Below are 21,014 nucleotides of genomic sequence, written 5' to 3'. Positions count from 1 at the left end.
TGACCTCTGGACAGAAGTAAACCTATGGGTGAGACTCAATACTGCCTTGCAGAGGTTTGACATCTGAGAAAAGAGATGTCTGAAATGGACTTGAAAATTTTGGGGTGTTTATAAATGTCCCTCTTTGTTGCTAAGCCAGTTGGAAGTCGAGCTTAGCGGCAAAGAAAAACACACCAAATTTTGAAATAAAAAATGCCCCAGTTAGGAAATTCTGACTGGGTGTAAAAGAATTGATTGTGGAAATTATCCTTATGAAGTGAGGTTGCAAAAGGTGAGTAAATGAAATTCCTTGAAGCTTGGAAAAGGGAGATTAATAGAAGATAGGTCTCGTGTTTGAGACAAAATAAGCTTTTGAAATAATCTTTTTACAAAAAATTTAGGTTTAACACTTAACCTGGATGAAACAAAAAATACCTTGTGGAACGAGGTTCAGGTTTAACCCTTACCTGAATGGGGATGAAAAATACCTCATCGGAATGAGGCTCAGGTTTGACCCTTACCTGAATGGGGAAGAAAAATACCTAATCGGAATGAGGCTCAAGTTTAACCCTTACCTGAATGGGGAATGAAAATACCTTATAAAATGAGGTTCAGGTATAATCCTTAACCTGAACGGATATAAAAATACCTCTTGAAACGAGGCTCAGGTATAATCCTTAACCTGAATGGATGTTAAAAATACCTAACGAGGTGAGGCTCAGGTACAATCCTTAACCTAAATGGATATAAAAAATACCTCACGAGGTGAGGCTCAGGTACAATCCTTAACCTGAATGGATATAAAAAATACCTCACGAGGTGAGGCTCAGGTACAATCCTTAACATGAATGGATATAAAAAATATGAAATCCTCGAATGAAGAAACCATGATGGGACTTTCAGATTTCGCACAAAGAATCCGAAAGGGGTTGCAAAAGGCAAGAAAAATGGGGGTTCCTAAAGCTTTGAAAAGGAGTTTGATTGGGGTGTCTCATGACTGAGACTGAATAGCTTTTGAAAATAACCTTTTGCAAGAAAAACAGGCTTAACCTTTGACCTAAAAAATGAACTATCTATGGCAGAACAATGGGGACAACAGGAAAAATGTGCAGATCTGAGAGCCCAGGCACTCAGATCAATAGAAGGGAAGGACCTTGAAAACTCCTGTTATCAAGTCCTAACGAGGGATAAAACAACTCCAGGATATATCAAAATGGACATCAAGTTCTTGCTTCATGTTGGGATAACAAAAAAATATTGCCAATGAGATAAAAATTGTAGTTGATTCAAAATGATTGGAATGTGCACATTTGTGCAAAAATATTCTCCTTTTCTACCTAGAGTATTAACTCTAATTGGGCTAACACCGTAGAATCAAGAATCAAATTCAAATTTGTTGCTATTGAGTTTTTTCAAGGAGGCTATCCATTTCCTTGATATGAAAAGAGAGGAAATATCCTTAGTTTCATAAAAGCAAGTGGATGAAATGATATTGATAAAAGGATTTCACATAGATAAAGATGATTCCTGGCAGTTATGGTAACTTGATATCTGGGGTTTACCAATGATGATCTTTTTGCACTCTTTTTGAGACATAGAGATTTCTTGGGGGTTTGGCGAGAAGTTCATCACATCATCCTTCATCTGGAAGATGTTCTGATTTTCTCTAGAAGGGCACATCACACGCTCCTTCAATTTGGGGGTGATCTAATTTTTTCTGGAAGGGTACATCACACACTCCTTCAACTTGGAGGTGGTCTGAGCCTTCTTTGCTCTGAGAACTAGATTGATGATATTGCCTCTTTAATTGGAAATCTTTTGACGATAATCAAATATCTTTTAGGGTTTGTTGGGAGATTCATCACATCAGCCTTCAACTTAGCGATGATTTGAACTTTCCCTAGAAGAACATGTCACATGCTCCTTCAACTCAGAGATGTTCTGAGTCTTCTTTGGTCCCAAGGATTTAACTCGCCTATCAACCTTCAATTGGTGATGATTGAGAGATCCCTTTTGCAGATGATTGATTATGTTTACAGAATTTGAATAAATTAAGTGAATTCTTTTTTATCGCTCAGGATATTTCCACTGCCTTACTACCAAAAGAATTGTCTTTAAAAATGTGCCATAGCTATGATCAATATCAGTTCATTTATGGTTTTTCAACATCATTGAATTTTCCTTACTAGTTATATCGATGATTTTTCTTCATCCTTTTCGTCGATCAACAGAAAAAACTTAAACTCTGGTTCTTTCTTCACAAGAACTTCACCCTTTTAGAGGGAATATTGAAGGTAGGGAATATTGAAGGTAGCTTGAGGTAAAATTTTTGTGCAATAAAAATTTGAGATCAACAACTGTTTTGATGACAAATTGGCAAAAATATTCTTGAAATCCTTGGTGAAAGAAATTGTTTAACATCGAATTGACACATCCGTGACTAAATTCTCCTTTCCCCAAAGAAGAGACTCAGGCTTGACCCTTGACCTGAAAGGGTAAATACTCTTCTCTTTCCTAAAGAGGAGGCGTTTGTAAAATAGAACTTTCAAAGAGAAATTAAGTTTTTGTCAAAACTCCCTAATCTTAGGTTTCTCTTATGGAAAGGCGTCCGGTGAGTAAGGTCAATGAATATCATAGAGGAGTGAGTCCATAACACTCTCCCTGAAAAAGGGTCATCTGCGATGGAGAGGCCAAAATGAGAAATTAGGGGGTCACAAATAAGATGAGCTTCAGCCAAAACTCTCCTCGAAAGAAGGGTTTTTTATGTAAATTTGGTTGTTGTTTTGCAAACAGTCCGTGAAGAAACAAGTCCCTTCAAACTCTCCCTGGAAAAAGGGTTCTTGCGAACAAAAATCATTGCATGTGAAAGGAAAGAGCTCCCTCGAACTCTCCCTAGAAAAAGGGTCATTCGCAAGAGAAAATTAATTGATTGATGTATTGGGCCAGTTTGAAAAACTGGTTCAACCTGAAGGTTGGATCTTCAAAACAGATTGGCAAAATTGCAACCCGAAGGTTGGAAAATGATTGATATTGATAAAATTATAACCTGAGGTTTGGCAAATGATTGAAATTGATAGAATTGCAACCTGAAGGTTGAAAAATGATTGAAATTGATAGAATTGGTTGACCCAAAGGATTATAAAAACATGACATTAAGTGCAAAATTGAATTTAAAAACTTGACCAGCTCGAAAGCTGGATTTTGAAGAAAGTTTGAGTCGAAACTCGTATCTTCAAAGGAAATTTTAGATTTTTAAAAGAAAATTTGAGTCAGAACTCAGGTTTTTGAAGGAAGACTAGACCAATCTTGAAAGTAGGATTTGAAACGAAAGTTTGAGTCAAAACTCGAATTTTTGAAGAACAATTCGAGTTGGAATTCAATTTTGGAAGAAAGTCTGAGTCAGAACTCAAGTTTAAAAAAAAGTCTGAGTCAAAACTCTTTTTTTTTGAAAGAAAATCTGAGTCAGAACTCATTTTTTGGAAGAAAAGTCCTAGTCAGAACTCATTTTTAGAAAAAGGTCTGAGTCGAAACTCGTTTTTGAGGGAATAGTCTGAGTCAGAACTCGGATTTTGAAAGAAAGACCGAGTGAGAACTCAGTTTTGAAAGAAAGTCTGAGTCAGAACCTAGATCTTCGAAAGAAAATTAGGTCTAACTCAAAAGTTGGATTTTTAAAAGGAAGTCCAAGTGGGGACTCAGCTCTTCAAAGGAAAACTAGTCCAACTCGGAAGTTGGTTTTGAAAAGGAAGTCCAAGTCGGAACTCGGATCTTCAATGGAAAAACTAGCCCAACTTGAAAGTTGAATTTTTAAACGAAAGTTCGAGTCGGAACTCGGATCTTCAAAGGAAAACTAGTCCAGCTCGAAAGTTGGGTTTTTTTAAAAGAAGTCCGAGTCAGAACTCGGCTCTTCACTGGAAAAACTAGCCCAACTCGAAAGTTGGATTTTTTTTTAAAAGGAAATCCGAGTCGGAACTCAGTTCTTCAAAGGAAAACTAGTCCAACTCGGAAGTTGGATTTTAAAAGGAAGTCTAAATTGAAACTCGAATCTTCAAAGAAAAAACTAGCCCAACTCGAAAGTTGGATTTTTAAAAGGAAGTCCAAGTCGGAACTCGGATTTTCAAAGAAAAAACTAGCCCAACTTGAAAGTTGAATTTTCAAAAGGAAGTCTGAATCGGAACTCGGATCTTTAAAGAAAAGACTAGCCCAACTTGAAAGTTAGATTTGAAAAGGAAGTTTGAGTCAGAACTCAAATTTTCAATGGAAAAACTAGCCCAACTCGAAAGTTGGATTTGAAAAGGAAGTCCGAGTCGGAACTCGGATCTTCAAAGAAAAAACTAGCCCAATTCAAAAGTTGGATTTTTAAAAGGAAGTCCAAGTCGGAACTCGGATTTTTAAAGGAAAAACTATCCCAACTCGAAAGCTGGATTTTTAAAAGGAAGTTTGAGTCAAAAATCAGATCTTAAAAGGAAAAACTAGCCCAACTCGGAAGTTGGATTTGAAAAGGAAGTCCGAGTCGGAACTCGAATCTTCAAAGGAAAACTAGTCCAACTCGGAAGTTGGATTTGAAAAAGAAGTCCTAGTCGAAACTCATCGCTTTAAAGGAATACTAGTCCAACTCGAAAGTTGGATTTGAAAAGGAAGTCCAATTCAAAACTCGGATCTTTAAAGGAAAAGCTAGATCAATTCGGAAATTAGATTCGAAAGAAGGTTTGACAACTGAATTTTGAAAGCTTGATCAATGCAAAGACTGAATTTTGAAATAGTTCAATAGGGGTTCAATCTATGAACTATCGGTTCTATAGGGATTCAACCTAAGGGCCACATCGGTTCAGCAGGGGTCCAACCTATGAATTATTGGTTCCTTAGGGATTTAACCTAAGGGCCACATCGGTTCAGTAGGGGTCCAACCTACAAACTATCGGTTCCTTAGGAATCTAACCTAAGGGTCACATCAGTTCAGCAGGGGTCCAACCTACAAACTATCGGTTCCTTAGGGATCTAACCTAAGGGCCACATCGGTTCAGCAGAGGTCGAACCTACGAACTATCGGTTTCTTAAGGATCTAACCTAAGGGCCACATCGGTTCAGCAGGGGTCCAACCTATGAACTATCGGTTCCTTAGGGATCTAACCTAAGGGCCACATCGATTCAACAGGGGTCCAACCTACGAACTATCAGTTCCTTAGGGATCTAACCTAAGGGCCACATCGGATCAGCAAGGGTCTAACCTAAAAACTATCGGTTCCGTAGGGATTCAACCTAAGGACCACATCAGTTCAGCAGGACTTCAACCTACAAACTATTAGTTCCAGCAAATTTTGATTAGGCAAGTAAAGGGCCGATCAATGTAAATGAATGCTAATCAGGCAAATAAGAGGACAATACTTGGTAATGCTTGATGATTGTGATGGGAGATCTTTAATCCTCATCCTCACGATGACTTGGTGTTATCATCGCAAAATTTCTCCCGTCTTCCCCTCCTTGCGGAAGAGAGAGGGAAATGCTTTCGCGATTCAAACTTGACCGGATTTTGGAAATGGTTTTTGAAATACTCGCCTCCGTTTTGAAAATTGCGGGAAAATCCATGGGATGGGGCTCGACCTGTCAGTACGAGGTTCGACCGTTCCTGCCGCCTTTAACAGGGGTAATCGAACCAAGGACCAAAATTGTGCTTGACTTAGCGAAATTATTGAAGTTATGTTCTATCCTAAATGCACAGAGAATTCAGGCATGTGCTATGAGACTTTGGAAAATGTAAGTCGGAAAACATGATGTATGCTTGGAAAATACTTTGGAATTGAAAGACATTTCTCAAGGAAAAGGTCAATTTCTCAGGAAAAGATGGAACTCAATCTCTTAGGAATACTCAGACGAAGAAGGTTTGAAATCTCGAGAAAGTTTATAAAGAGTTGGAAAATCTTGAAGAAGTGAGAATCTCGAGAAAATCTTGAGAAAGTTTATAAAAACTTAGAAAACCCTGAAGAAATGAGAATGTCGAGAAAATCTTGAGAAAGTTTATAAAACTTAGAAAACCCTGAAGAAATGAGAATCTCAGGAAAATTTTGAGAAAGTTTATAAAAACTTAGAAAACCGTGAAGAAATGAGAATCTCGAGAAAATCTTGAGAAAGTTTATAAAACTTAGAAAACCTTGAAGAAATGAGAATCTCAGGAAAATTTTGAGAAAGTTTATAAAAAACTTAGAAAACCCTGAAGAAATGAGAATCTCAGGAAAAATGGAAGGAATTCTTGAGAAAGGATGAATATTTGAAAAGGAAAGCACTTGTCAGGAAAAACTCGGATTTTGAGAGTTTTCTTAGGAAAATGATAGAAAATTTTGTAGGAAAACTCATTGGAGAAGGACATTCAAAATTCAGGAAATTGAATTTCTGAGAATTTGGTTTTTTGAAATATCTGAAAATCAACTTGGATTCTTGAGAAAATGAAAAATTCCTTTTGAAAAGAATCTTAAGGAAATAACTTTTTAAGGAAAATCACAGGAAAACATTTGATTTGGGAAATCCAACTCCGAATATCATCATAGTTTCTGGAGAAATCGATTCCATGAAGTGAAAATTTCTTAAGAAAATCATGAGAAAACAAATGATGCAGATGATTTGAATGAATGAATGCAGTTTGAAAATATTTCTGAAAAATTTGTTGGAAAAATGTGGATTAAGCCAAAGTAAATCCTTCACATATTCTGACTGTGGCCATGAATATATTCAGGGTTTATTTGAGTTAATTCACAATTTTTTGAAAACATTGGAAATATGAGGTGCATTTTCAAGATAGCCTAAGAGTGTAGGCTCAATGTGACTGGTAGAGAGATGATGGATCGGGGTCTCGTCCATATTCCGACTAGGGCCGTAAATATGGACTCCACCGAGTTCATCAACTCTCTAAGAGTTGGTTCACGTGCCATTCGTGTTCATCCACGGTGAATTTGGAAAGATTGAGATCTATGCATCATAGAATCAGGATATTACTGAAATCAAACTATATGAGATGCGGCCTAATCTAAGCAGTAAAAGTAAATCTTATTCCAAGGTTTACGTTGGATTGTTACATTGCATAACATAAAGTGAAAGAAAAAAAATGAAATGGAGCCAAGGAATCAGCATCTTCTAGATTTTCCTGCAAAATGAGAGTTTGTACAAAATAACCAAGGAAATGGACATATATACTATATACAACAAAGATATATATGTAGATATAGAAATATTTGAATTTATGCTAAATGATATATGGTAATGAAGATATATTTGCAAAAAAGTAAAAGAAAAGGAAAAATATATGTGATATCCAATGCACATGAAGGTATATATATATATATATATATATATATATATATATATATATATATATATAAGTATATATATATATGTATATATATACTTATATACATATATATATATATACATATATACGTATACATATGGGTAGATATACATACATTTCAATATATATATACTTATAATAAGAGAATATACATATAAATGAAAATTTCATATAATGGGTAAAATCAGAAAATACAGATATAGACAGTTTCTGTAGGTGATTTCGCACAGCCGTATTTCCCAAATTACAAGGTAATTTTCAATAAAAATGGGTATACAGCATCTCTATATATCAGTAATGACGCTTGCAAAAGATGGCATATAGATCATGAACGGATGTGGATATATCCGTTCATGAACATAGCCGATTATCAAGACTGCATACCTGCAGAAGATGGTAAATATAACACATACAAGATGTGTAAGAAGTGCATTGTGGGAACAATGGGCTGTCTTCAAGAAAATTGTGACAATGCTGTGTGTGTAAATGAGATATCTAAGGATGGACATGTTCTCACACAGAGACATTGGCATCATTTCAATGTGGTAGTGTCCCATGCATTTCATGAAATAATAAAAAAAAACAAAAAAAAAAACTAACCATAGAACATGATGACAGATATAATAACAATCCATGATAACCCCAGTATGGAAATTCCCCTGAGCAAACCTAACACTAGATGCATCCAAGAAGGTGGCCATTTCGGCTGTGAAGGATGGTGTCACTACAGATGAATGGTGGAGTGAATGATAATGGCACTACAAAACAGAAAAAGTGACGAAAAATCAGAAAAACAAACATACAATAGAAAACTGGAATCAATTTCAACAATTGAACCATGAAATGATGAACACAGCAGATGGTTTTGTAAAAAAAAAAATATAATAAAAACAGGAAAATAAGAAGAGCAATTGCAAAACAGGAATTTGATGAACGTGAACTAACTGCAAAATGAAAATTGCAATAAACAGGAAAACTGAGATATATGGAAGTGATGACAAAAAGAAAAATTGGATAAAGGAAGAAGTATGAACGAAAACACTATAGGAAGATGCTTAGAAAACAAGAATTTGAAAGAAAACAATAAAAAAAAAACTGGAAATTCAGGAAATAAAACAAACATGACATTCAAGAAGTAAAAGCCACAGGAAAACATAACATTGAAACAAACAGGAAATTCAGTAAATAAAAAAAAAATAACACAACATTAACTAATGAAAACGATGTATTGAAACAGAAATTAACTTGTAAACTGAAACATAACAATAACTCAAACAGTGTATTGAAACTGTTAATACAGGAAATCAAAAGCAATTAGCAACAAAATCAAAATAGCAAAACACAAAGAATGAAATGAAAAGAAACTACAGCCATGCGTTACCTTGTATATCCCTTGTTTGAAATGCCCTGCAGAAAACGGATTGGGGGTCAACTTTTTGCAGCCGGGCTGAAAGGAATAGACAACAGTTTTGCAAAAATTCTGTTGGTGGAGCTGAAGAAAAAGAGAGATCCCCTGGATCCCCTACTGCCATGTGATTTGCTGCTGGCTTGAAGGAAAGAGGGAGCAGAAATCATTGGGCTGAAGGAAAATGGGTAGGAGCTGGTGGGTTGCGGCTGGCTTGAAGTGGGGATGAACAACAGTCAGCATCCTGCTGGGTGGTTGAGGAAGAATGAACAGCAATCAGTGTCCTACTGCCTATGCTGATGGGCTGAAGGCAAGGCGATTTCCTGCTAAAACCTCTGCTGGCTGGGTTGAAGGAAGGTAGGCGTTGGATGGTGGTGCTCTTGCGGCTGCTGCTGAAGAAGTATCGGATGGTGGTGGAAGACCTGCGGCTGGTGCTGAAGAAGATGCAGCCACTTGCTGGGTTTGTTTCAATGGTGCTGGAGTCACTTGCTGCAGCTTGGCTAAAGAAGGATGATGTTGGGCAACTTCACGATTCAGAGCCCTTTCCTGCAAAACCCAAAAGAAAACCAGATTTCAATCCCCCCCTTTCATCGATCAATGGCCTCCTCCTCTTAAAGAATTTTGAAATCTTTTCAAAAAGAAGAAAACGCAGCCCCCATTCATGAGGTTCCGTTACCTCATTTTTGAATTTTTTTTGAAATAGCCGTTTCAAGAGGAGCACATTCCCTTTTTTTTCAAATTTTGGTTTTATTTCCCTAAGTTTTAGGCAAAATCAAATTTATGATTTTAGGGAAATTCGGCTGTGCCATTTAAGGCTGCCTCCTAAAAAAATTTTTATTTAAACAAATAAAAAGAAATAAAATAAAAAAATGAGAGGCTTTTATGGAAATGCCACCTCAACCCACTTTTAAAATCCTTTTGAAAATAAAGTTTTGTTTTGTTTTTGAAAGTCTTTTATTTTCAATTGGGGTGCCACATGTGTGTGGGCCCACTAACTAAAATAAATAAAAATAAATAAGTATTGAGAAATGAAAAAGACAATTTTGCAAATTGATATGAACTCCAGGTGGGCCCCGCTTGAGAATAAACAACTTACCTGAGAGTCTGAGTATGATGCTAGTTCAAAGGCGGGTCCTGCTCCATTTATTTGAAGATACGAGATAAAACATTATTTGTTTTTCAAGAATTTGGAAAAATTGGGTTTTCAGGGCAAAAATATGGATAAATGTAAAAACAAAATTTGTAAAGAGATTTAAAATCCTTTTTGCAAAAAGTTTTGAGATAAAATCTTTAAAATCAATATCTAAATATCCAGATTGTTTTTCTTGAGAACATTTTTGTAATTCAAAGTCCTGGGAGTAAAATGGGAAAGATTGGCAATTTTGAAATCCCAGGGTTTTAAAAATCAGTTTTGAAAAGTTTAAAAATAAAATCTGGATTGACAATTTGGAAAATCAGGAGTTCTGGATTTCAAAATGACATGTTGTGCAGTGAAATGATGCAATGCTATGCAAAGACATGTTCTATGAAATATCACTCTGAGCTCGGACTTGGAAATTCTAGCTTTTTGTCCAGAAGAGGATTTTGAAGATTTGCAATTTGAAGATGTCTCTGAACCTAAATATAGAAATTTTGAGGCTCAAGAATGAAATTTAGGACTTTTTGCAAGGTTCAATCTCAGAAAATGACCATTTTACCCTTTATTGCTTCTAAAGAACTGAAATATGATGATTGAGGGCGATGTCAGGGAAGTGAGTGAAAATTTGGGGTGTTTACAGATGCCCCTCTTTGCTACTAAGCCGGCTTATGGTCGAGCTTAGTGGCAAAGAAAACACACCAAATTTGGGCTATATAAAAATGCCCCAGTTAGAAGGATCTGACTGGGTATGAAGAAATTAGCCCGAGGAAGATGGTAGATATGAAGCGAAGAATGAAGAAAAAGGACTCACTCTGTGAGAGTGAAATTCAAGTTTATGCTCTTGACCTGGATGGGACAGAAAATGCTTCGTATGGAACGCAGCTCAGGTTTTGACCCTTAACCTGATTGGGGAATGAAAATATCTCATTAAAATGAGATTCAGGTTTGTACCCTTAACCTGATCGGGCGGAAAATTAAATACATCTTTGATTGAGGCTCAGGTTTATACCCTTATCCTGATCGGGCTGAAAATGGAATACCTCTTTGAATGAGGCTCAGGTTTATACCCTTATCCTGATCGGGCGGAAAATGAAATACCTCTTTGAATGAGGCTCAGGTTTATACCCTTATCCTGATCGGGCGGAAAATGAAATACCTCTTTGAATGAGGCTCAGGTTTGTACCCTTATCCTGATCGGGCAGAAGATGGAATACCTCTTTGAATGAGGCTCAGGTTTGTACCCTTATCCTGATCGGGCGAAAAATGGAATACCTCTTTGAATGAGGCTCAGGTTTGTACCCTTATCCTGATCGGGCGGAAAATGAAATGGAATCCTCAAAAGAAGAGACCATGATGGAACCTTCGGATTTTGCACAATAAATCCGATAGGGGTTTTGCAAAAGGAAGGAAAATGGGGTCCCTAAAGCTTGAAAAGGGGTTGATCTTGGGCGTCTCATTGCTGAGACTAAAATCAGCTTTTGAAATTGCCTCTTGTGAGAAATGATCGTTGGTTCGACCTCGAACCGAAATGGACTGTCTATGGTTGGACAGTGGGAACACAGGGAAGTGTGCGACTCTGAGAGTTCACGCTCTCAAAGAAGGGAAGAAATCAAGTCCTTAAGAGGGATTTAAAATTGGTGTCAGGATGTATCAAGGACGAATATCGCGCTCTCACTTCACGTCAGGATAGCTAGAAAACATTGTCAAAATGTTAAGAATTTTGTTGTTGATTCAAAGTATTTGAAAATGATGCACATTGTTGCAAAGATATTCCTTCTTTTCTACCTGAAGTATTACCTCCAAACGAGATTGACTTCGTAGAATCGAGATTTAAAATCCAAATTGCTTGTAATTGACCTTCTTCAAAGAAGCTATCAATTTCCTTGATATAAACAGAGAAGAGAATTTGATATTATGAAAGCAATCGATGAAAGGATATTGATAATAGAATTTCACAAATTTAAAGAAGATTCTTGATAAATGTGATAGTTTGATATCCTGGGAGCTTCTCTCATGATAATCTTTCTGCAGTCTTTTGGCTCTCTTGAGTTTTTGCTACATTCTCCTTCATTTTGGAGATGTTCTGACTTTTTCTCTCTTTTTTTTTTTTCTCTTGCTCTCTTTTGGGAAGGGTACATCACAAAACTCCTTCAACTTGGAGATGCTTCGATCCTTCTTTGACGATATTGGCTCTTGGGTTTAGAGATCCTTGGATGATAGCTGAAATTAAATATCTTTTAGGGATTGTCGAGAGGTTCATCGCATCTGCCTTCATCTCGACAATGCTTTGGACTTTCCCTGGAAGGATCCGTCACAAACTCCGTCATCTTGGAGATGTTTCAAATCTTCTTTGGCCCCGGGGGTCTACTCGCTTAATTCGCCTTCATCTTGACGACAAGTGAGAGATCCCTTTTGTGGATAATTAATTGCAACTTAGGTGATTTTAAGGAGACAGGGCTTGGATGAATTCTCTCTTTTTATAGCGCTCAGGATATTTCCACTGCCTCATTTTCACAAGAATGGTCTTTAAAATGTGCCATTGACTGCGATCAATATCAATCATCTATGGCTTTGCAAAAACATTGAATCTTCTTTTCTGACCATATAGAGGATTTATCCTTCATCCTTTTGGTTGGCCAATAGAAAGAATTTGGATTTTGAATCCTTCTTCACAAAAGCTTTGCCTTTTTGGAAGTAATACTGAAGGTAAACTGAGGTAAAAATTTGTGCAATAAAGTTCTGAAATCAACAAATAATTTGATTGACAAATTGACAAAGTTTTCTTGAAATCCTAGGTGAAAAAGAGCATTTGAAGTCCGGTTTAACGCATCCGTGACAAAAATTATCCTCTCCTTTCCCCAAAGGAGGTGACTATCAGTTCACTGGGAACAATATCAGTTTGATTAAGGATGATTATCAGTTCAAGGGAGAATGACTATCAGTTCACTAGGAACAATATCAGTTCAATTAAGAACGACTATCAGTTCACTTGGAACACTATCAGTTAAATGAAGAACGATCATCGGTTCGCTGGGAACTATATCAGTTCAATGAAGAACGACTATCAGTTCGCTGGGAACAATATCAGTTCAATTAAGAACGACCATCAGTGGGAATAATATCAGTTCAATTAAGAACGACCATCGATTCGCTGGAACACTATGAATTTGATGAAGAATGACTATCAGTTCGTTTGGAACACTATCAGTTCACTTGGAACACTATCAGTTTAATAAAGAACGACTATCAGTTCACTTGGAACACTATCAGTTCAATGAAGAACAACTATCAGTTCGCTTGGAACACTATCAGTTCAATAAAGAACGATTATCAGTTCACTGGGAACAATATCAGTTCAATGAAGAACGACTATCAGTTCACTTGGGAACGCTATCAGTTCAATGAAGAACGACTATCAGTTCACTTGGAAACACTATCAGTTCGATAAAGAACGATTATCAGTTCACTTGGAACACTATCAGTTCGATGAAGAACGATTATCAGTTCACTGGGAACACTATCAGTTCGATGAAGAACGACTATCAGTTCACTTGGGAACACTATCAGTTTACTTGGGACACTATCAGTTCACTTGGAACACTATCAGTTCGATGAAGAACAACTATCAGTTCACTTGGAACACTATCAGTTTGATGAAGAACGACTATCAGTTCACTTGGGAACAATATCAGTTCGATAAAGAACGACTATAAGTTCACTTGGGAACGCTATCAGTTCAATGAAGAATGACTATCAGTTCACTTGGGAACATCATCAGTTCGATGAAGAACGACTATCAGTTCACTTGGGAACACTATCAGTTCGATGAAGAACGACTATCAGTTCACTTGGAACACTATAGTTCAATGAAGAACGAGGACTATTATATAGAGTTGGATTGCTTCTATGAACGGTTTCAGGATTATCCCCTTATCCTAAACGGGGATGAAAATTGGATGACCTGGCGGTCGAAATTGAGAATTTTGGTAATTTGAAAATTGGAGATTGGATGACCTGGAGGTCGAAGTTAAAGAATTTATGGAAAATGATTCAGGTTTTATCCCTTAACCTGAAGGGGAGATGTTGATGTAAATTTAATGCAAATGAATATGATTAAATGCAAATTGATGCAAATGAATGCAGGATTTATGCAAATCAGTGCATATACATGCAAAATGAGAGATTGGTTTATCCTGCCTGCATACAGGATGTTTTGAGGTAAAGATAAATTTTCAAAAAAAATGCCCGAGTGCGACTGGGGAGGAAAATTTTAAATAAAAAAGGATAATTGACAAGCTTCTTGACTAATAGACGTTCTCAAGATCATTCCTCACAAGAGAGACATTTTGAAAAGGAAGAAGAAGCAAATAAGATGGCACCAAGCTATTGAAAAATTCAATGACTTTATTGATGCTTTAAAATCAAGGAAGGAGAATGGGATTACATTATTCTTTTTGAAAAAGCAAGATGAAAAATGGGAAATTGTTGGCATTGTCATCTTCTGGAATGATTGTGGAAAAAGCTTAGTCAGGATGACTAGTCCTCTTTTCCATCTTCAATGAGGAGCTTCTTGTCAATGCAGTATTAAACAATGTTCTTAAGGACGAAGCAGTTTTCTGTATCATGCCCTACTGCTCGATGAAATTTGCAAAATTGTTCTTTGAATCTGCCCATAATTGCTGGAGGATCACTGGCTTTAGGCAACCGAACAAGGTCTTTCTCAAGCATATACTCGAGTATACTCTCGAGTGTTTGATCCAGAGGGGTGAATTCTCGATCAGTTCTCCAGTCCTTGCGCTTTGATTTTTCCTGATCTTTCTTTTGATGCTGACAGCTGGATTGGAGAGGTTTATCACTGTTGATGTCCTTCCCTTTTTGCCTTTTGATTCTCTCCAAACTGTTGCCATGATCATTCTTTTTGCCTTTGCTATTATTGAAAGATTTGGCCGCAAAAGTGAAGTGAGCCTTCTTTTTGGCATCTTGACTGTTTCTTGCAATGGTAAGGCCTTCATAGACTCTATTCTCTACTCCCATTTTGAGCCATTCAGCTTGTTCAATGAGTTCAATGAAAGACTTGGAGGGTGAGGTAGAGATTAATCCTCTTAGAGGTTGCGAAAAATTGTTGAGGATCAAGGATAAAGCATGCCTTTCTGATATAGGATCCCTCATTTTGTTGCAGGTCTCTCTCCATCTGCGAATGAAGTCCCTTGCCTTTTCATTTTCATTCTGCCTTAGATTGCAGAGATGACTCAATGTTGGGAGCGCTTCAGTATTGAACAAAAATCGCTCAATGAATAGATTGACCACCTTATCGAATTCTCGCAGCTCGATTGGATTGATATGCTCAGAGTACCACTTGGCGGCAGTGCCTTCTAGGCTACGAGGAAAAAGAGAAATAGGGCCCTATTGTCTCTCTTGAATTTGGAACATTCGGCGAAGAACATGGCGAGGTGGGCTTTGGGATCACCAGAACCATCGAACTTGATGAACTTGCGGGGCAGATTTTCCAGATTTTCGTCTTCTTCTAATCCATCATAAAAATCCTCGCTGGTGAAGACTTTCTTGCCCTTGTCGCGAGCTTGCAGGTCTTTAACAACTTTGGCCATTTCTTTGAACTTTGACTGCAGGGGTTCTTCTGTGACTTGATTCTTTGATTTGCGACTCCTCCTTTGTTCTCGGCCCTGTTTCTGAAATGCCGGAGGCACCTCATATTCTTCATCGGTGTCTTCCTCTGATTCTGATTCATCTGAAATTTCCTCTGGCTGAATTTGCTTCTTGGAGTTCTTCTTATCCTTGTGCCCATGGAACTTCTCTCTGAATGGATTCTTCTCTACACTGGTCCCAGCCTATTCACTCATCATTTTGGTCATCATTTTCTGGAACATGGCATACATCTGTGGGTCTATGCCATCCTCCTCTTGTTGTTGATCTTGATTCACGGGATGATCCATTTCACCTTCTGAGGCTGAGGAGTGCTGTGATGATGTGGTTCTTCTTCCTGACCTTGTTCGAACCATCAAATGTTGTGGATGTCCTCTGCAGGATAAAGTCTTGATTAGACTCTGAGGGAATTTTGGATTGGGAGGAAAATATTGAGAAAAATATGGTAGACCATTGGAAGAGTATCCCATTACTAGGGATTGAGTCGTCATAAGGATTATGACAATTGTGTTGTCATTCTTTTGCAAGGGAAATAAACAACAGAAAATGTGCCTTGTTACCTAGGCGAGGTCGTCAACCACGAGGAAAACACCATTTTGAAGGAAAGATATCTCTTGGAAAAACAATCCGCAAATGGATTTAGAATGAGGAGAAGGCAAGTGGGTAAACAATTTCCACTACAATAGTCAAGGTATGCACGAGGAAAATAAGATGAAGAATTTTGCAAATAGACAAAAGAATTGAAAATCCAATGAGAGAAAACATATGATTTTGGAAAATTGCAGGCAGGATGAAAATACAGTTGGAAATTCGAGATCCAGTAGAACGAGAGAAGGAAAAATCACCTGGAGTTTTGAAAGAAATTGGATATTTGGGAAAATCTTCCAGGGTTTGAGAAAATAAAAGGGAAAAGATGAGAATATGGGTATTTGAAAATATTTTAGAAAAAATATAGGAAAATAGAGGTAATATAAGAACAATCACATCCTGCACAAACATTTATGCACATACAGCACTCCCTAAAAGGCTGACTCTAAATGCATCATTTTGAAAATAGTTGTAGGACCTTAATCCTAACTCTAGGTTCATATCATATTTGTCCAATCCAGTTATGCCGATATACCCGAACTGAAATTCGAGGTACGTGGCATATAATTTCAACTCCTGTTCTAAGGTAAGGTTTTCCAACATCCTTGAGCACCTACCGATATACTTCGGACTGTGGCCCGCGGTACGTGGTAGGGGGGTATTAACCCAAATAGTGGGCCCAGTTGTGAGGCTCTATCCCGAACTAGGGTTCTGGAAGAGAGCCCAGCAACGTGAAGACCGGGTAATGATAGGTAAGGGAGGTTTGAAAAAATGATCACATGCAAGAAATAGAGGGCTCTAAGTCCTAGAGAGATAGATTTTGAAAACTTTGAAGAAGCATACATTGTTTGCATTCAGATCCTAAATTGAGGAGAGTTGTATTTAGACCTAAGTCTATGTGAGCATGAAAATATCTCCTTAATATAGTCCTACCAAACCATGCCTAAGCTATATGCAGTAAATGTCAGCTAGGTCAGAATCTAGGCTCCTAGGCTCACATGATATTGAAAGTAAAAGATGACATTTTGTGAACATAATTTCGATAATTGAACTAAGTCAAGCACAATTCTGATCAGACAAGGACAGGTCCCATCTCGGTCGCCAAACCTGTTATCGTCGCAAAATTTCTCCCGTCTTCCCCTCCTTGCGGAAGGGAGAGGGAAATGCTTTCGCGATTCAAACTTGACCGGATTATGGAAATGGTTTTTGAAATACTCGCCTCTGTTTTGAAAATTGCGGGAAAATCCATGGGATGGGGTTCGACCTGTCGGTACGAGGTTCGACCGTTCATGCCGCCTTTAACATGGGTAATAGAACGAAGGACCAAAATTGTGCTTGACTTAGCGAAATTATTGAAGTTATGTTCTATCCTAAATGCACAGAGAATTCAGGCATGTGCTATGAGACTTTGGAAAATGTAAGTTGGAAAACATGATGTATGCTTGGAAAATACTTTGGAATTGAAAGACATTTCTCAAGGAAAAGGTCAATTTCTCATGAAAAGATGAAACTCAATCTCTCAGGAAAACTCAGACGAAGAAGGTTTGAAATCTCGAGAAAGTTTATAAAGAGTTGAAAAATCTTGAAGAAGTGAGAATCTCGAGAAAATCTTGAGAAAGTTTATAAAAACTTAGAAAACCCTGAAGAAATGAGAATCTCGAGAAAATCTTGAGAAAGTTTATAAAACTTAGAAAACCCTGAAGAAATGAGAATCTTAGGAAAATTTTGAGAAAGTTTATAAAAACTTAGAAAACCCTGAAGAAATGAGAATCTCGAGAAAATCTTAAGAAAGTTTATAAAACTTAGAAAACCCTGAAGAAATGAGAATCTCAGGAAAATTTTGAGAAAGTTTATAAAAAACTTAGAAAACCCTGAAGAAATGAGAATCTCAGGAAAAATGGAAGGAATTCTTTAGAAAGGATGAATATTTGAAAAGGAAAGCACTTGTCAGGAAAAACTCGGATTTTGAGAGTTTTCTTAGGAAAATGATAGAAAATTTTGTAGGAAAACTCATTGGAGAAGGAAATTCAAAATTCAGGAAATTGAATTCCTGAGAATTTGGTTTTTTGAAATATCTGAAAATCAACTTGGATTCTTGAGAAAATGAAAAATTCCTTTTGAAAAGAATCTTAAGGAAATAACTTTTTAAGGAAAATCACAGGAAAACATTTGATTTGGGAAATCCAACTCCGAATATCATCATAGTTTCTAGAGAAATCGATTCCATGAAGTGAAAATTTCTTGAGAAAATCATGAGAAAACAAATGATGCAGATGATTTGAATGAATGAATGCAGTTTGAAAAGATTTCTGAAAAATTTGTTGGAAAAATGTAGATTAAGCCAAACTAAATCCTTCACATATTCTGACTGTGGCCATGAATATATTCAGGGTTTATTTGAGTTAATTCACAATATTTTGAAAACATTGGAAATATGAGGTGCATTTTCAAGATAGCCTAAGAGTGTAGGCTCAATGTGACTGGTAGAGAGATGATGGATCTAGGTCTCGTCCATATTCCAACTAGGGCCGTAAATATGGACTCCACCGAGTTCATCAACTCTCTAAGAGTTGGTGCACGTGTCATTCGTGTTCATCCACGGTGAATTTGGAAAGATTGAGATCTATGCATCATAGAATCATGATATTACTGAAATCAAACTATATGAGATGCGGCCTAATCTAAGCAGTAAAAGTAAATCTTATTCCAAGGTTTACATTGGATTGTTACATTGCATAACATAAAGTAAAAGAAAAAAAATGAAATGGAGCCAAGGAATCAGCATCTTCTAGATTTTTCTGCAAAATGAGAGTTAGTACAAAATAACCAAGGAAATAAACATATATACTATATACAACAAAGATATATATGTAGATATAGAAATATTTGAATTTATGCTAAATGATATATGGTAATGAAGATATATTTGCAAAAAAGTAAAAGAAAAGGAAAAATATATGTGATATCCAATGCACATGACGGTATATATATATATATATAAGTATATATATATATGTATATATATATACATATATACATATATATATATATACATATATACGTATACATATGGGTAGATATACATACATATCAATATATATATACTTATAATAAGAGAATATACATATAAATGAAAATTCCATATAATGGGTAAAATCAGAAAATACAGGTATAGACAGTTTCTGTAGGTGATTTCGCACAGCCGTATTTCCCAAATTACAAAGTAATTTTCAATAAAAATGGGTATAGAGCATCTCTATATATCAGTAATGATGCTTGCAAAAGATGGCATATAGATCATGAACGGATGTGGATATATCCGTTCATGAACATAGCCGATTATCAAGACTGCATACCTGCAGAAGATGGTAAATATAACACATACGTGATGTGTAAGAAGTGCATTGTGGGAACAATGGGCTGTCTTCAAGAAAATTGTGACAATGCTGTGTGTGTAAATGAGATATCTAAGGATGGACATGTTCTCACACAGAGACATTGGCATCATTTCAATGTGGTAGTGTCCCATGCATTTCAGGAAATAATAATAAAAAAAAAAAAAAAACCTAACCATAGAACATGATGACAGATATAATAACAATCCATGATAACCCCAGTATGGAAATTCCCCTGAGCAAACCTAACACTAGATGCATCCAAGAAGGTGGCCATTTCGGCTGTGAAGGATGGTGTCACTACAGATGAATGGTGGAGAGAATGATAATGGCACTACAAAACAGAAAAAGTGACAAAAATCAGAAAAACAAACATACAATAGAAAACTGGAATCAATTTCAACAATTGAACCATGAAATGATGAACACAGCAGATGGTTTTGAAAAAAAAAAAATATAATAAAAACAGGAAAATAAGAATAGCAATTGCAAAACAGGAATTTGATGAACGTGAACTAACTGCAAAATGAAAATTGCAATAAACAGGAAAACTGAGATATATGGAAGTGATGACAAAAAGAAAAATTGGATAAAGGAAGAAGTATGAACGAAAACACTATAGGAAGATGCTTAGAAAACAGGAATTTGAAAGAAAACAATAAAAAAAAAACTGGAAATTCAGGAAATAAAATAAACATGACATTCAAGAAGTAAAAGCCACAGGAAAACATAACATTGAAACAAACAGGAAATTCAGTAAATAAAAAAAAATAACACAACATTAACTAATGAAAATGATGTATTGAAACAAAAATTTACTTGTAAACTGAAACATAACAATAACTCAAACAGTGTATTGAAACTGTTAATATAGGAAATCAAAAGCAATTAGCAACAAAATCAAAATAGCAAAACACAAAGAATGAAATGAAAAGAAACTACAGCCATGCGTTACCTTGTATATCCCCTGTTTGAAATGCCCTGCAGAAAACGGATTGGGGGTCAACTTTTTGCAGCCGGGCTGAAAGGAATAAACAACAGTTTTGCAAAACTTCTGTTGGTGGAGCTGAAGAAAAAGAGAGATCCCCTGGATCCCCTGCTACCGTGTGATTTGCGGCTGGCTTGAAGGAAAGAGGGAGCAGAAATCGTTGGGCTGAAGGAAAATGGGTAGGAGCTGGTGGGTTGCGGCTGACTTGAAGTGGGGATGAACTACAGTCAGCGTCCTGCTGGGTGGTTGAGGAAGAATGAACAACAATCAGTGTCCTGCTGCCTATGCTGATGGGTTGAAGGCAAGGCGATTTCCTGCTAAAACCTCTGCTGGCTGGGTTGAAGGAAGGTAGGCGTTGGATGGTGGTGCTCTTGCGGCTGCTGCTGAAGAAGTATCGGATGGTGGTGGAAGACCTGCGGCTGGTGCTGAAGAAGATGCAGCCACTTGCTGGGTTTGTTTCAATGGTGCTGGAGTCACTTGCTGCAGCTTGGCTAAAGAAGGATGATGTTGGGCAACTTCACGAT

This window comes from Nuphar pumila, chromosome 11 (genome assembly GCF_984573655.1).
Source record: "Nuphar pumila chromosome 11, dmNupPumi1.hap1.1, whole genome shotgun sequence".
Taxonomy (NCBI): domain Eukaryota; kingdom Viridiplantae; phylum Streptophyta; class Magnoliopsida; order Nymphaeales; family Nymphaeaceae; genus Nuphar; species Nuphar pumila.
The sequence above is the reverse complement of the archived record's forward strand: the minus strand, read 5'-3'. Positions refer to the sequence as shown.